This window comes from Protopterus annectens, chromosome 2.part1, assembly GCF_019279795.1.
Source record: "Protopterus annectens isolate FY-2018-M chromosome 2.part1, PAN1.0, whole genome shotgun sequence".
Taxonomy (NCBI): Eukaryota; Metazoa; Chordata; order Ceratodontiformes; family Protopteridae; genus Protopterus; species Protopterus annectens.
The window spans coordinates 699,098,568-699,115,495 of NC_056729.1; the positions used below are offsets into that span (position 1 = coordinate 699,098,568).

The window sequence follows — 16,928 nt, forward strand, 5'->3', positions numbered from 1 at the left end:
CAAGGGGAGACCATTTGTGCTACCCAGCCTACAGCTCGGTGACCACGGACGCTTCCTGATAGGGTGGGGGCATCTTTCAGGGACAGACAGTCCAAGGCGAATGGACCAATTTAGAGTACAATCTGCACATCAATGTTCTAGAGTTGAGGGCAGTGTTTCTAGCGTTGCAACACTTTGCTCCCCTTCTTCCTCTGGGAACTATTGCAGTTCAGACGGACAACATGTCGGTAGTCTGGTACATAAACAAGCGGGAACCAAGTCCTATCAGCTATGCAGAGGCCATGAGAATCTGGCAATGGGCGGAGTCCACGGTCGCTTTCTGATAGCAACGCACATCCGGGGTCATCCAACGTCATAGCCGACAGGCTGAGCAGAGCAATACTGTTACCGCATCGGTGGTCCCTAAAACAGTCAGTTAAAGATTTTTCGATGATGGGCCAGCCTTCCTGCGATCTGTTTGCGTCTCCAATGAATGCCAAATGCAGGAGCTACTTTGCCCTATTACCCCTCCTGGGAAGTCCCCAGGGACGCACTGATTCACGATTGGCCCCGGGACTCCTGTACGCATTTCCTCCCTTCCCCTAATCTCAAAGTTTCTCCAGAAAGCCAACAACCTACACAGGACAATAATCCTCATTGCCCCATTCTGGTCTCGTCAAATTTGGTTCCCCTTCCTCATGACACACTGCATTCGGGGACCCTGGATCCTGGACCCAGAGCCAGATCTATTGACTCACTCGTCAGGGCTCCCCACCCTCGCTCTTGTCCCTCCATCTAGCAGCTTGGCTGCTCCAATTCAACTTAGCCAGGTCTGATCTTCTTTGCCTGCAGTTCAGAATATATTAGTGGCTTCTCATAAAGCTTCCACTACTAAAACATATACTAGTAAATGGGCGCTTTGTATTCTGGCGAATACACAGCAAGTGGACCCTGTTATAGCTCCTTTGAATAAAATATTAGAGTTTTTAACAGACTTGTTCCATCAGGGTGCTTCTCCTGCCACATTAAGAGTTCAGTTGGCTGCCATTTCTAATTTCCATGTGGAAGAATGTGGGGCTCCTGTTATGGCCCACAGACTTTGTAAAGCTTTTAAAAGGGGTTTTCATATTAGACCACCAATTAGATCTCCTACGTCACCTTGGAGTCTAAACTTATTATTATCTAAGTTGATGCTGCCCCCCCTTTGAACCAGCCTCCTCTTGCCCATTGAAATTTTTGTTGTGGAAGACTCTCTTTTTGGTAGCCATTACATCCGCTAGGGTATCTGAACTTCAAGCTCTCTCCATTAAACACCCTTATTTGATCTTTCACTCTGACAGAGTTTCTCTTCACTAATTCATCCTTCCTTCCTAAAGTTTGTTCTATTAACAATATTAATCAGTCCATTGAATTACCCACTTTCTTCAAGAATCACTCCAATAAAATGGAGTATATGTTGCACAAATTAGATGTACACAGACAACTAAGGTTTTACTTGGATAGAACAAAAGATCACAGGAAATCTGATCAACTTTTTGTAGCCTTTGCTGATAACAGAAAAGGAGTAGCGGTTACCAAAAGAACTCTTTCTAAGTGGTTAACTGATTGTATCATCTATGTCTATGATTCTTCAGATCAAACTCTTTTGCACAAACCCAAAGGACATTCCACAAGGTCAGTGTCTACATCCTTGGCTCATGCAGCTCGCCTACCACTAGATGCTATTTGTGCGGCTGCTACTTGGTCTAAACCGCATACATTCATTTCTCATTATAAGGTAGACAAGGTTTCTAGGGACAGGGCAACCTTTGGTTCCACTGTGCTCAAGAATGTCCTTCCGTGAGTTCCTCAGGAACAAGGAGCTAGGGACGCTACCCATGTGTAAGAACAAATGGCGAGATTGAACACTATCACATATAGAAGTTATGTCCTTACCATAACGTTCCATGTGGAGTGTTCATCTGCTTTGTTCTTACATTCCACCCTCCCCTTAGGAAGAACGTTCAGTTTGGTGCCTGGTCTGGGGCATTCTGCTTCTGCATTGCAGTTGTTGTATATATAGTGACATGTATATATATGTGTATATATGTATATATATTTAGACTCTTAGTTTCTGTGCATATGTGATATTGGCATGAGTGTGCTCTCTCTGACTACTGGTTTGCTTGCAAACTAGATCTGAGGTAAAGGCAGGGGGGGATTGTGGGTATTAGGTTGTCTCGAGCTTCTTCTCGATGCAGAGCTTGCAAGCTCCGAACCCATGTGTAAGAACAAAGGCGAGATGAACACTCCACATGGAACGTTATGGTAAGGACATAACTTCTATTTCTATGCTATGTAAGTATTTTATTCTCCTTGAAGGCTTTGGCCGAGACGTCAGAGAAAGAGATTTTCCAATGTGCAATAAATCCTTTGGTGGAATTTGTGTTCGTTGTTTATTCCTGCTTGGTTCCTGTTGTTCCAGTTTGATGACTACTTAGTTCAAACTGATTGCAACAAAAACCCAGTCTTCTGCAAGACAAATTCTGCAGGCTGTGGGCTTCATGGCATCCTGCATCCTACTGATTCCATATGCAAAACTGCATATGAGGAAACATCAATAGTACCTAAAATGTTTATGGAGTCAATATTCTCACAGTCTGGAAACAATGATTCCTCTCATTCCCTGCCTGCAACAGGAGTTTCTATGGTGGGCAAAGGCTTGTCACCAGAACATGGGACGGCCATTCACTCTACCCCCTGCCAGCCAAACCATAACCACAGACGCATCAAATTATGCCTGGGGGCCCACATGGCAGGAAGATGCATTCAGGGCATATGGTCACCAAAACAAATGCATCTGCATATCAACCAGAAATAGATGATAGCTGTTCAAAATGCCCTAACAGCCTTCAAGGACTTATTTCATCCAGGACAACTACTGATAGACGGACAACACCACAGTCATGTGGTACATAAACAAGCAAGGGGGCACACACTCATACCCCCTCTGCAGATTAGCCATGGCACTGTGGAACACAGCTTTAACCTACCAAATACATCTTCAAGCTCAATTCCTGCCAGGAAAACAAAACACTCTGGCAGATGATTTAAGCAGAAACCTTATGGATCCTCACGAGTGGAAACTAAATCTACAAGTCTTCAGCATGATAACAGAGAAATGGGGGAGCCCAGACATAGATCTATTTGCCTCTCCTCAAAATTATCAACTGAAAAGATTCTGCACAAGGACTTATCACAGACAAGCATGGAAAAGTGGACACCCTATCCCTCAGTTGGAAAAACCTATCAGTTTATGACTTTCCTCCTCTGCCTCTTCTCCCCAACGTCCTCCTAAAAGTCAGACAAGAGAAAAAAATAGAGCTTAAGGAAGCACTCGACCAAGGTAACTGTAAATTCTATATTTAATAATGTAAGCACACTCTTTCGGAGGGCACAGTGTCTCTCCTTCTTCAGACAACAAATAAATGAATTAATTAAAATCAACCAAGTTTAAATACACTCCACAACCAATTAATTATGCTAAATAGGCAATGTTAAAAGCATAAACACGAGTAATTTCATTTCACCAACATCAGCATTAAAACTAAATACCTACTATGTATAAGTATATGTAACATAATAAGTATAACATAATAATTCAGGTACAAATTTTACTTAAACCTGCTTATATGTAGTAATGTTTAATTAAATAAAATTAAAAGTATAATACATTACTTGCTTACATTATTAAATATAGATATAGGCACTTCACAGGGGAACTATTGCGATTCTTTCCGACAATATGCCGGTTGTCTGGTATCTGGACAAGCAGGGAGGAACCAAGTCCTACCCCGTTTGCAGGGAGGCCATGAGAGTGTGGAATTGGGCGATCGCTTCCCAGCGCTTTCTAGTGGCAACACACATTCCGGGGAAGTCCAATGTGATAGCAGACAGGCTGAGCAGAGCTATTCTGATGCCTCACGAGTGGTCCCTGAACGACCGAGTGGCTGCTCAGATCTTCTCCAAGTGGGGCCTTCCCTGCTGCGACCTCTTTGCCAGCCCCCTGAGTGCGAAGTGCAGCAATTTTTTCACTCTGATCCCCCCACAGGAGGAGTCACCCAGGGATGCTTTAGTCCACAATTGGCCCTCCGGTCTGCTCTATGCCTTCCCACCGGTCCCTCTTCTACCAAGAGTGATTCAGAAGGCTACCTGCTTGGGAAGCAAGATGATTTTGATCGCACCACACTGGCCCCGTCAAGTTTGGTTCCCCTTCCTTCGGAAGTATGCGGTGGATGGTCCTTGGATTCTGGACCCAGCTCCAGACCTATTGACTCATCAGTCAGGACAGCTCCATCCATCTCTACGAACACTCAAGCTCGCTGCCTGGCTTCTCCACTTCCGACCTTAGTCAGACAGCATATCTTTACCCCGGAAGTAGTACATATTCTGTCTTCCTCCCACAAGTCTTCTACTAGGAAAATATACTCTAGTAAATGGATGAGATTTGCAATTTGGGCTCAGCAACGTGATCTTGATCTTAGCAACACTCTTTAGACAGGGCTCGGCTGCCTCCACTATAAAGGCTCAGCAACGTGATCTTGATCCCCTTACAGCCCCAGTGTCGGCGGTGTTAGATTTCTTAGCAACACTCTTTAGACAGGGCTCGGCTGCCTCCACTATAAAGGTTCAGTTGGCAGCAATCTCCAATTATCATGTTGCATATGAGCCTTCCCTCATGGGTCATAAGCTGTGTAAAGCCTTTCTGAAAGGAGCCTGGTTGCTTCGCCCTCCGGTTTTGCAACCCGTCTTGCCATGGGATTTAGATGTGGTGCTCAGAGCTTTGACTTCTTCTCCCTTTGAGCCGGCAGCCTCCTGCGAATTTAATTTTTTGTCATGGAAGACTGCCTTCTTGGTAGCCATAACTTCAGCCAGAAGGGTATCGGAGCTTCAAGCCCTTTCTGTTAAACCTCCTTATTTAATTTTTCATAAGGACAGAGTATCTCTGAGACTTAATCCTTCTTTTCTCCCTAAGGTCTCTTCTGCCCTTTGTCTCCACCAGTCTATTGAGCTTCCGGTCTTTTTTCCACTGTTTTCAAACAAAGCGGAATACAAATTTCACCAGTTGAATGTGCATAGACAACTGAGGTTTTATTTAAATAAGACACAACAGGAGAGGAAATCAGATCAGTTGTTTGTGTCCTTTTTGGACAATAGAATTGGCAGATCTGTAACTAAGGGCACCATAGCTAAGTGGATTAGAGACTGCATCTCATTTATTTATGCATTAGCGGGTAAGGATCTTCCCTTTCCAGTTAAGGTGCATTCTACCAGGGCTATGTCAACTTCAGTGGCCTTTCATGCTAGACTATCCATAGATGAGATATGTGCAGAGGCTACTTGGACTTCTCCACATACCTTTATTTCTCATTACAAACTGGACGTGGCCTCTAGAGGTTGGGCTTCCTTTGGTTCCACAGTGCTCAGGAGTGTTTTCCAGTGAGCCTCCCGGGATTTAGGTGCTAGGGACGCTGTCCCATCAGTAATGAATGTAGGCGAGATAGGATCACGTTACATCTTTTAGTTATGTACTTACCATAACGGTAGATGTATGTGATCCATCTCGCCTACATTCTTACATACCCGCCCTCCTTCCCCCTACCTGTTGGACTTGGATGAAACTTGTATTCTGATTCCTCTGAGGATATTATTTTTTCTCTACTCTTACATATATATCCTTGTGGTGTGGTGTATGTGGGAAGATAATATTGGGGCAAACAAGATCTGGGGGTTTGGGCGTGATGCATCCTGGGATACAGGGTTAGCCCAGCCAATGAGAGACTTTGTGCTAGTTATAGTGGCCGAGTCGGAGCCGACTCTCGGCTCCAAGCCCATCAGTAATGAGTGTAGGCGAGATGGATCCCATACATCTATCGTTATGGTAAGTACATAACTAAAAGATCCTGCACAATCAACTACAGACTCTGAACCTGGCAGCATGGCTGATCATGTAGTCATACAAACAACACCTCTCAGTAAAGCTGTGATGGATGTCATTTTGGAAGCCAGAAGGCCTAGTACTACAAAATCTTATGCTGACAAATGGAAGAGATTCTGTGCTTGGAATCAAGCACAAGGAACTGATATAGCAGAACCAAATATTCCTCAGATTTTGCAATACTTAACTGAGATGCTTGACAAAGGCCTATCTTTCTCATCAATTAAAATCCATGCCTCTGCCATTTCGGCTCATTACAATACAGAGCCACCAATCTTTTCTCATCCTTTACTAAATTAGTATCTTAGAGGAGTCAAAAATTCAAGGCCTCCTAGAAGATCACCATTGCCTGCATGGGACCTCAATTATGTGTTGGAAAAGCTCACCCTGCCTCCATCTGAACCAGCTGCTGCCGCTGATATAAAGTTCTTATCAGGGAAAACAGCTCTGCTACTAGCTATTACTTCAGCAAGAAGAGATTCAGACCTACAGGCCCTCATGGCTATAGAGCCTTTTGTCATATTTTACCCAGACAGGGTATCTCTGAGGACAAATCCTACTTTTATACCTAAGGTGGTTTCCAGTGTGACTGTTAACCAAACAATTCATCTGCCAACCTTTTATCCAAATCCGCAGAACAAGGGGGAGAGAATTCTGCATTCACTGGACGTACACAGACAGCTAAGATTCTACTTAAGCAGGACTAAAGCTCTAAGAAAAACTGAGCAATTACTAGTGACGTATGCTGCAGGATCAGAGGGCAAGGCTATTTTAAAGCAGACAATTTCAAAGTAGATAAGCCACTGCATCCGTTTCTGCTACTTACGCCATGGTAAACCTGTGCCCAAGGGCATTAGGTCTCATTCCACCACAGCTGCAGCTACTTCAGCAGCCTTTCTAAGGGGAGTACCAACCAAAGACATTCTAGAGGCTGCTACTTGGAATTCTGTTCACACCTTTACAAAGCATTATCACTTGCCTCTTTACTCTAAATCCAGAGCATGCTTTGCCACTGCAGTTCTGCAGGGCCTTATAGCCGCTCTTAATGCTGTTTAGCTCCAGCCCCCCCAACCATAGCTTTGGGATTCTACCCAAATGTAATGACTGCAACAGTGAAACACAAAGAACATAGTACAGTGTACACTTACCATAAATGTAGATGTTCGAGTGTATTCACTGTTGCAGTCCAGGTTACCCTCCCACCATACCCCTGTCATTCTGGAGTTTATCTTTCCTTCTCTATCTTCTACAACCTATGTGGTGTATTTGCTTGTAGATGAAGGTAAAGTTTATATTGATGCATGTTTTTATATAAATATATATATATATATATATTTTTTTGCTACCTTTTGGGGGGCACCTGACATCGGGGGCAAGAAAAACTAAAGAAAATGGCATCGGCTGCATGTTTTATACCCCTGACGTCATGGAAGAGGAAACAGTAACCGACGCAGGACCCAAGACTTTGGAATTCAGGCCGACTGAGGGCAAACTGCCAGCAGATTACCCAGATGTAATGACTGCAACAGTGAATACACTCGAACATCTACATTTATGGTAAGTGTACACAACTGTACTTTGTATTCTATAATGGGTCTAATTAGGGATGAGTACAGTGGGACATTGACCTCCTTTTTTCTGGATGAAAAGCCCTTAGTGATGACGTGTGCCACATAGAAGGATTTCCTGACTGTTGTGGCGATGTGGTTATCGAAGGTGAGACCACTGTCCACCTGTGTTCCTAAGTCTGTTATCACACTTTCGGTGTTTAGTGTACTGCCACCTGTATGGTAATTCACAGGTACATGTTTTTTCCCAAAGGGGATAACTATACATCTGAAGTAGGAGATTCATTTGTCTGCAACCTGTGGGTTATGGATCCGATATCGGATCCGAACCGGCATGGTTTACCAGCTATGGATCCAAGCTCTCAGCTCCTCCCCTCACCCATAATGCCCTGCTCTACCCTCATGACCTCAGATCTCGTTTGCCGCGCTGGTGACCAGATTGTGTTTCTAAAGCTCTTCAGCTAAGTGCAGTTTTATTAGTTTTAAAGTGCTAATTTTTGAAGTTTTGTGTGAAAGTTGTGTGGAAGTGTAGGTTTCCCTATTAATTAATCATACTTTTAGTGTTTCAAAATTTAATTTTACTTATCCCTCCCCTCGCTGGTAGCGTAGTGTGTGTTTGGGCCTGTTGAGTGCTTTTGTTACTTTACTTTAACTCTAGTTAAGTAACCTTTTTTGCTTTTGGGATGTCTGAACAGCCCAAAGCTGTGTTCTCCAAGTGCTCCGAGTGTGGCCATAAGCTTTCCCCGGCTGATGGCCACACTCGGTGTGTTAGATGCCTTGGGGTTGAACACCTCACTTCTGGATGTTCCATTTGTGCAGGGTTCAACCCCAGGGCATTGAAGGAGCGGAGGTCCAAGCTTGTCTTGGCGGGTCTTTTGCCACCGGACTCGGCTCCGGCCTCCGCTCCTTCGGGGGTAACCGTTTCTACGGTTATCTCCTCTTCGGCTCCCCCTCCTCCTCCTGGGACTCAACCTCCCTGTAGTGGTTCAGAGGAGAGGGAAGCTAGAAAGAAGGACCGGAGGGAGAAGCATCATAAGCGGCGGGCCGAGACCACTGTTTCGGCCCCGCCAGCCAAGCGGGCTTCTCCTCCGGCCTCCTTGGCTGCTGGCTCTCCCCCTCCTCGGCTCCGGTCTCCAGTGTGTTTTTCACCGGGACCTGAGGAGGAGGAGACCCGATCTCCGTCGAGGCTATCGAGGAGGCACTCAAGGCCTACCTCGGTAGCCTCGTCGAGATCAACTTATAGCCTATCAGATGCTGATCTGGACCGGATGATGAGAAGGTTCATCCAGGCCCAGATGCAGATGGGAGTGCTCTTGCCTCCCCCCCCCTCTCTGGGGGGGAGCTCGACCCCTTTTTTCAAGCCAATTGCTCCTTCTCCGACCCGCTACCCGGGTTCGGAGCAGTTGGAGCCGAGCAGCCGGGCGGGGTGGGTCGGCCGATAGTACTTGGTACCGGATCCGACCCTGCCCTCGAGTGCCGGATCCGACCTCGGAGCCTGGGTCCGAGCTTTGGATCCGGGGGGATCAGTGCTCCTTCGGCGCCGTCTGTGTCGGAGCGCACTGTCCCTTCGGATCCGGCGCCGGCACCGGCTCCGATCCACTCTTCGGATCCGAGGGGGAGCCGATTGTCGGATCCTTTGGTCGGGGTCGGCTCCCTTTCGGCTTTTGATGTTGTGGAGAGGGCCCTGTTGAGGGTCTCCGGACCCCCGGCACTTGCTTCGGCTCCGTCCCGCGCTCCCTCTGCACTGGGTCAGGCTTCCACCATCCGGCCCTTGGGACAGCCCGCTCCTGTGCCCCAAGCTGTTCCCCTGGAACAGGTTGCTGTTTGCGAGGAGTCCTCTAACAGCCCCCCGGAGGATGTTCCCCGCAAACATACGTGCAAAAGGAGGCACATTGACTCCCCCGAGTCGCTCATAGAAGACACGGATTTGGAGGAAGGGGAAGGCTCCCCACGGTCACCCCCCGAGGATGTCTCATTTGGAGACATCATGGAAATGCTCCGCATAAGGGGGGGGTGGTCGGCCCCCAAGTCTTCCTCGGACGAGTCCGTGTTCTTGGAGGCATTTGAAGCGGGCCCGTCTACCTCTTGGGTGTCCCCTCCTGCCGACCCCCTGGTGGACCTCATTACCACCAGGGCGTGGAAGGATCCGGACACTGTGGAGCCAATCCCTAAAAGGCCCGACCGTATTCTCAGTCCCCCGGCTGACCGTGCCCATTGGAGTAAGGGGCCTCCGGTAGATGCCATGTTGACGGCGGCGGCCACCAAGAGGGAACTTGCTCAGGAGAGTCCCTCAGTCCATCCCCCGAGCAAGGAGTCTCGGATGATGGACCGCTTGGGGAAGCGGATGTTTAGTTCGGCGACCATCTCTGTAAGGGTGCTGGACTATTTGGCACACGTGATTAGGATGCAGCGCGATCTTATCAAAGAATACGCTGCATCCCCCCCAGAGTCCATGTCGGAGGAGGACAAAGTGCTGCACTCCACCCGCATGGCCACTCTAAGGTCCGTCACCAATACCTCTATGCGGCTACTCTCCCATGCTACGGAAGGTGCCGCTAGAGCCACAGGGGCAGGCCTAGTTACTAGACGTCAGGCCTGGCTCCGTCATTGCGATTTCTCAGAGCCCTTCAAGGCGTCATTCGCGAACGCCCCCTTCGATGGTTCTGCCCTCTTTGGCAAATCTGTTCGCGACACTTTGACCCAGAGCGAGAAGGATGGGAAGACGCTGTCTGCTGTCGGAATCCGCTTCTCTGCACCCCAGAGGCCCTATTCTAGGAACCAAAAGGGTCAGAAGAAGATGTGGTTCTGGAAGTCGCAGCAATCCCAGCCTGCTCCGGACAACCAGTCCTTCCGTGGCAGAGGAGGACAGGGAGGACGCCGCCCTAGAGGCAGAGGGGCTCCTAGGAACTTCGGGTCCAGAGAACCCTTCTCTGAACGGCCCGCAGCAGCCCTGAGGGTTGCCCGGCTGCTCCACTCTGGAGGCAGTCGGGGGACGTTTTTCGGAGCACCTAGCGGCATGGGAGTCCATAACATCAGACCGCTGGGTCCTCCAGATCATATCCAGAGGATACCGTATACCCTTTCTTCACTTGCCAAAATTGAAGTCCCTCCCCGACGTTCCACCCGGTCAGTGGGAGGCCGCTTTGGCAGAAATTGGCCATCTGCTAAAGAAAAGAGCCATCCAGCCCGTCCCCCCAGACCAGATCGGATCAGGGTTCTACTCCAGGTTCTTTTTAGTGCCAAAAAAGACGGGGGATCTCAGACCAATTTTAGACCTTTCACTCTTGAACCTGGCAGTTCCCAAGGAGAAGTTCCGAATGGTCACGCTGCAGTCTATTCTCCCCCTTCTGGGAGAAAATCACTGGATGTGCTCCATAGACCTCAAGGATGCGTACTACCACATATTAATGGACAGGCGCTCCAGGAGGTTTCTCCGCTTCCGGCAACAAGGCATCTACTAATATTGGCGCGAGACTCCTTTCTCCATCTGGGCATCACTATAAACACAAAAAAATCCAACCTACCACCCACGCAGTTCATAGATTTTATAGGTGCCAGGTTAGACACAAGGAGATTGAAAGCCTTCCTCACTGCGGACAGAGTTCAAAATTTGCAACTCCAGGTGCGGGCCATTCTCCACTCAAGCTCAGTTCCGGCAGAGTTGGTCCTGAGGGCTCTAGGGTCCATGGCGTCTGCAATAGCGCTTCTTCCTCTCGCCAGGTTCAATATGCACATCCTCCAATGGACACTCCTAGTCCAGTGGTCGTATCTTGCTCTTCCTATGCATCATCCCATTGCGATCAGCAAGGCTTGCAAGCGGTCCCTCCTGTGGTGGCTACACTCTCCAGATCTCCACGGAGGCCGCCCATTTTGTGCCTCTCCCCCTCTCACCACGGTGACCACGGACACCTCCCGCCTCGGGTGGGGGGGGGACATTTTGCAGGCCAGACTGTCCAAGGCACGTGGAACGATTCGGAGACCTTACTGCATATCATCGTTCTAGAGATGTGAGCAGTGCTCTTAGCGTTGCTGGCACTTCAGGCCTTTCTTCCCTTGGGAACAATTGCGATTCAATCGGACAACATGTTGGTTGTCTGGTATATCAACAAGCAAGGAGGAACCAGGTCTTACCCTCTTTGTCGAGAAGCCATGAGAGTTTGGGAATGGGCAATCTCCACCAACCGCTTTCTCATAGCAACACATATTCCGGGTCGGTCCAACATCCTGGCGGACAAACTCAGTCGCACCATTCTCACCCCTTACGAGTGGTCTCTCAATACTCAGGCAGCGGAACGCATTTTCGCACGGTGGGGAACTCCTTGTTGCGATCTTTTTGCCTCTCCCTCAAACACCAAGTGCGACAGTTTTTTCACTCTGATACCTCCTCCCGGAGGTTCCCCAAGAGACGCTCTGGTGCATGCTTGGCCACCCGGTCTTCTTTATGCTTATCCCCCCTTGCCTCTGATGCTCCAAGTTCTTCAGAAAGCCTCTCGGTTGGGGTGAGAATGATTCTCATTGCTCTGTTTTGGCCTCGACAGATCTGGTTCCCCTTCCTAAGGTCTCACTCTGTGAATCCTCCTTGGATTCTAGATCCCATTCCGGATCTGATATCTCATCCATCCCACTTATCTCCTCCGAACCTGGACAACCTGAAGCTGACCGCTTGGCTGCTCCAGTTCCACTCCTGGTATTTCGTCCCCTGTTAAGGCCATCCTGGTGGCAGCTCATAAGCCATCCACTAGGAAAGTCTACCGCAGCAAGTGGAAGCGGTTCTCTTGTGGGAGCGGCAAGGCCTGAACTCCTTCACAGTTCCTCTCCCTTTGGTGCTTGATTTCTTAACCACTCTTTTTAATGATGGTGCCAGCAGTTCCACGGTCAAAGTACAACTTGCGGCTATTTCCCATTATCACATTGGTCATGACTCCAATCCTCTGATGTCGGCCAAGTTGTGTAAGATTTTCCTTAAAGGTACTTTTCTTCTCAGGCCCCCTGTAAAACAAGCGGTTCCTCCTTGGGACCTTTCCTTAGTTCTCCAGGCCTTGACCGCGCCCCCCTTCGAACCGGCGGCTACGGTAGATCTGAAATTCTTATCTTTCAAGACTGCCTTCTTAGTAGCCATTACTTCGGCCAAGAGAGTTTCAGAGCTTCAAGCATTATCAGCTAAACCTCCTTACTTGGTCTTTCATCCGGACCGTGTTTACCTCAGGACCAACCCGTCCTTTCTTCCTAAGGTAGCTTCTGAAGCAAACATTAATCAATCCATTAACCTCCCTGTTTTCTTTCCTAAATATGAAAACAAAGGTGAATACAAGCTTCACTCCTTAGATGTTCACAGGCAACTTAGATTTTATCTAAACAGGACGGCTGGTCATAGGCAATCCGACCAGTTGTTCATTTCCTTTGCTAAATTTAATTTGGGCAAACCAATTTCTAAAGTCTCATCATCTCGCTGGATTTCACAATGTATCTTATTGGCTTATCAAGCTTCGGGAAGGCCCGCACCGGAGGGTGTCCATGCCCACTCAACCCGGTCAGTCTCTACCTCGGCAGCCTTTAAGGCTAGGATTCCTCTAGATGATATTTGTGCAGCAGCCACGTGGGCTTCATCTCATACTTTTATTTCCCACTACAAGTTGGATCTTGCATCTAGGGGTAGAGCATCCTTTGGCTCCGCGGTGCTCCGGAATATCCTTCCATGATGGCCGCCCAAGATTCAGGTAGCTGGGGACTCTGTCCCACAGGTTGCAGACAAATGAATCTCCTACTTCAGATTTAGAAGTTATGTACTCACCATAACGTTCCATCTGAGTAGGTGTATTCATTTGTCTGCAACCATCCCGCCCTCCTATCCCCCTGGCCTTTCAGTTTCCTGCATATGGTGTGTTACCCTTTTCAGGGTGTTCTTGCTGTTGGCAAACTCGATCTGAGGTCATGAGGGTAGAGCAGGGCATTATGGGTGAGGGGAGGAGCTGAGAGCTTGGATCCATAGCTGGTAAACCATGCCGGTTCGGATCCGATATCGGATCCATAACCCACAGGTTGCAGACAAATGAATACACCTACTCAGATGGAACGTTATGGTGAGTACATAACTTCTAAATTTCCTGGCCTTGAGCTTGAGCCCATGGCTCTGGCACCAAGCATCTGTTTCTGTAAGGCCCTTTTGTAGAGTATCCACATCATATGAGGATTCAATAATGGCTCCCAGTTTGCAGTCATCTGCAAACTTTGTTATCCAAAGTCCCTTAGTGTTGGCCTGTACTTCAGAGAAGTAGATGCCAAACGAGCGGTCCCAGGATTGAACCCTGAGGTACTCCACTTTTCACTTGTCTGGAGCTGGATTTGGAGTTCTCTGACTTACCTTTTTGACTATTCAGTGCACCAAGAGTGTTCACAATGTCTATATCCAGTTCTAGTTTATTGCAGGCTTCAGGGTATCCATATTTTTCCATATTTATGTGACTCACTTCAGGAATCACTCTGAGAGATCTCTTACATAAGCTGGGATTCCAAGAGAGCATTCAAAAGTATTTTTTGACTCCTTCACACAGAATTGTGTTCCTGGGATGTCAACCTGACACCTCAGTTCAAAGAGCTTTTTTTTTTCAGGTAAAAATAGAGATCTTTATGTATATATGTTTATAAGGTTTTTCACTCAAACTTCAGTCACTTGAGGGAACACCTCAGGATTTGGGGTCTTGAGGCACCTATGATTTTTATGATACCTCTGGCAAGAGTCCACATGAGAAAGATGCACTGGCATCTGAAATCTCTTTGGTCCCAGTATCAACACCCTTTATCTTTTCACATACCAATGCTGGAGTTTGTCAGCAGAGAAATCTTTTGGTGGAGACAGCAAATATCCTTAAATCCAGGCCTCCACTTCTCTCTCCCTGCTCCAAAGCAGTCCGCCACCACAGACGGTTCTGACTTTGCATGGGGAGCAGCTTCATGAGGGATAACAGTGCAGGGGCAGTGGGACACCAAGGACAGATGCAAGTACATAAATATCAATGACAGTACCACAGTCATGTGGTACATGAGCAGACAAGGGGAAATAGGTCTTGCCCCTTTTGCAGACTAGCCATGTTAGGTTGGGATATAGCTACACAGTACAGTCTCACTCTGCATGCATCACTTGTGTGGCAGACAAGCTGAGCAGAACCAGGGCAAACCCTCGCAATTGGAAACTAGATTGGGGGCCTTCCAAAATTTGAGCTTTCTGTAGGGAGTTTTTCAAGTAGGCCTCTTTGCTTCCTGTCTAAACAATTATCTGCCAAGATTCTGTTCCAGGACTCTGTGGAAGAAAGTCTGGTAGACATATGCATTTTCTTTTCCTTGGACAGGAGTGTTTCTGTATGCTTTAATAACCTTTCCACTAAAATCCAGGGTACTTCTGAAGATTCAGAAGGAATCCCCCAAGATCACTGTGGTGACTTCTTTCTGGTCCAAGCAACCATGGTTTTATCTTCTTGTGGAATTGGCTATGGACAATTACCAAAACCTTCCTCACAAGATTGTATCTACTCACACTAGAACAGGTGAGTTGGCTATACCCTGCCTACAATCATCTTCAAGTGACTGCTTGGATGATAGGGTCTTAATTTCTTTGAGGCACCTTTTACTGAGGACATGCATGAGGTACTAAATGATGCAAAAAAGCCTGCTACTAGAAAATCATATATTAGCAAATTTGGAAGATTTCCTTGTTGGTGCCAACAGCATAACCAGCATCCATTCAGAGCTAGTTGTTCTCTGGTTTTACAATATTTGTATGAGTGACTGTCCTCTGGCCTTTTTTATTCCTGTATCAAGGTTCATTTATCAGACATTTCACCATGTCTGCACATGGATCCTCCTCTTTCATTGTACCCTCATGTCAAAATGTTTGAAAGGGGTTTTGCTTAAGAGGCCTGCAGGAAAACTGATAGCCCCTCCTGGGATCCTAACTTTGTGTTAGAGAAGCTAACACTTGCTTCATTTGAACAGCCAATCTGGCAAACTTGAGATCTGAAGTAGTTTACTTCATTTGTTTTTCAACCTGTGGGTATTCAGATTCGGATCGGATCTGAGACGGCAGCTTCACCAGCATCTGATCCGAGCTCCAAGCTCCTCCCCTTACCCATAATACCCCTCCATCTCCTTCTTTCCCTCAGATCTCGTTTGCCACGGCTTATCTGAGCATCGTGGTCTTGGAGATCCAGGCATGCTGAGTGTTTATAAAGCTACTTTTTGGTGTGAGTGAGTGTATTTTCTAGTAGAGTTAGGTTAGGTTAGGTTTCCCCTTCTTTCCTCCCCTACCTCGTTGTGTGTCGCGCTTCAAAAAAAAAAAAAAAAAAAAGTTAGTGCAGTAGTTTCCTCTCTCCCCTCCTCGTTAGTTAGTCTGTGCGTGTGTGTGTGTGTGTGTGCGTGGTTGGGTCGAGTAAAGACCATTTCTTCCCTTTTTCTAGCATGGCCGAGCAGGCTAAGCCTATTTTTAGGAAGTGCACAGTGTGTGGACATAAGCTGTCCCCAGCCAATGGCCACACTGTGCGTTGTGTGCTTAGGAGCCTCTCACCTGTCTACTGATTGTCAGATTTGTGCAGGCTTTAACCTGTGGGCCTTGAAAGACCGCAAGGCCAAACTTATTATGAAGGGGCTACTTTCTGTGTTGGGGGCGGCTGTCCCCGCGACTACTGCAGTCACGGCTGTGACTGTTTCTTCTCCCCCTTTATCTTCCTCCCAGGCCGGGACTCACCCTCTTGACAAGAGGCCTGTGGAAGGTGACATCTGTAAACAGGGCAGGGACAAGGTGAGGAAGAGATCTCTGGGCCGTTTAGGTCCATCGGGTCCTCCTCAAAAACTGCAGGCTATTTCTTGGCCTAGCACTCCTCGGCTCCTGTCACCTTGATTTTCACCGAAGTCGGAGGAACTTAGACCTTCATCTAGAGCTTCTGTACACCAAAATTCCAGGTCAGCGTTAGTGGCCTCATCGTCGCATTCCACCAGAAGTTTAAGTGGAGCGGAGATGGACAAAATGATGCGAAGATTCATTCGCACCTAGATCCAGATGGGTGTCTTGCCAGCCCCCTCTCCCTCTGGAGTGGGGAGCTCGCTTCCATTTTTCACTCCTATAACTCCTTCTCCGATCCAACCCCCGGTATCGGAGATTTTGGATCTAAGAGGTCTCGGAGTCGGGGGGGGGGGTCAGCACTGATGGTACCTTGTACCTTGACACCACTTGAGCATGTCGAATCCGACTAGGTCGGACCAGAGCAGCTGTCGGAGCCGTAGTCTGGGTGTCTGAACCAAGGTGGGGTTTCCATCGGCTCTGACCGTTTCGTGTCCTGGCCCTCCCCTTGGCATCTCGGCACCTGCAGGCTCTGCTCCAATTCCCCCATCAGATCCGAGGAGAGCTGCTTCCT

General features: G+C 47.8%; 1 protein-coding gene across 1 annotated transcript in view; it reads left to right on the plus strand.

The window, feature by feature from the left end:
• The window catches only part of RBM46 (RNA binding motif protein 46), a 768,536-nt gene that overhangs the window by 425,879 nt on the left and 325,729 nt on the right, over nucleotides 1-16,928 (plus strand). The gene's annotated exons all lie outside the window — the stretch shown is intronic.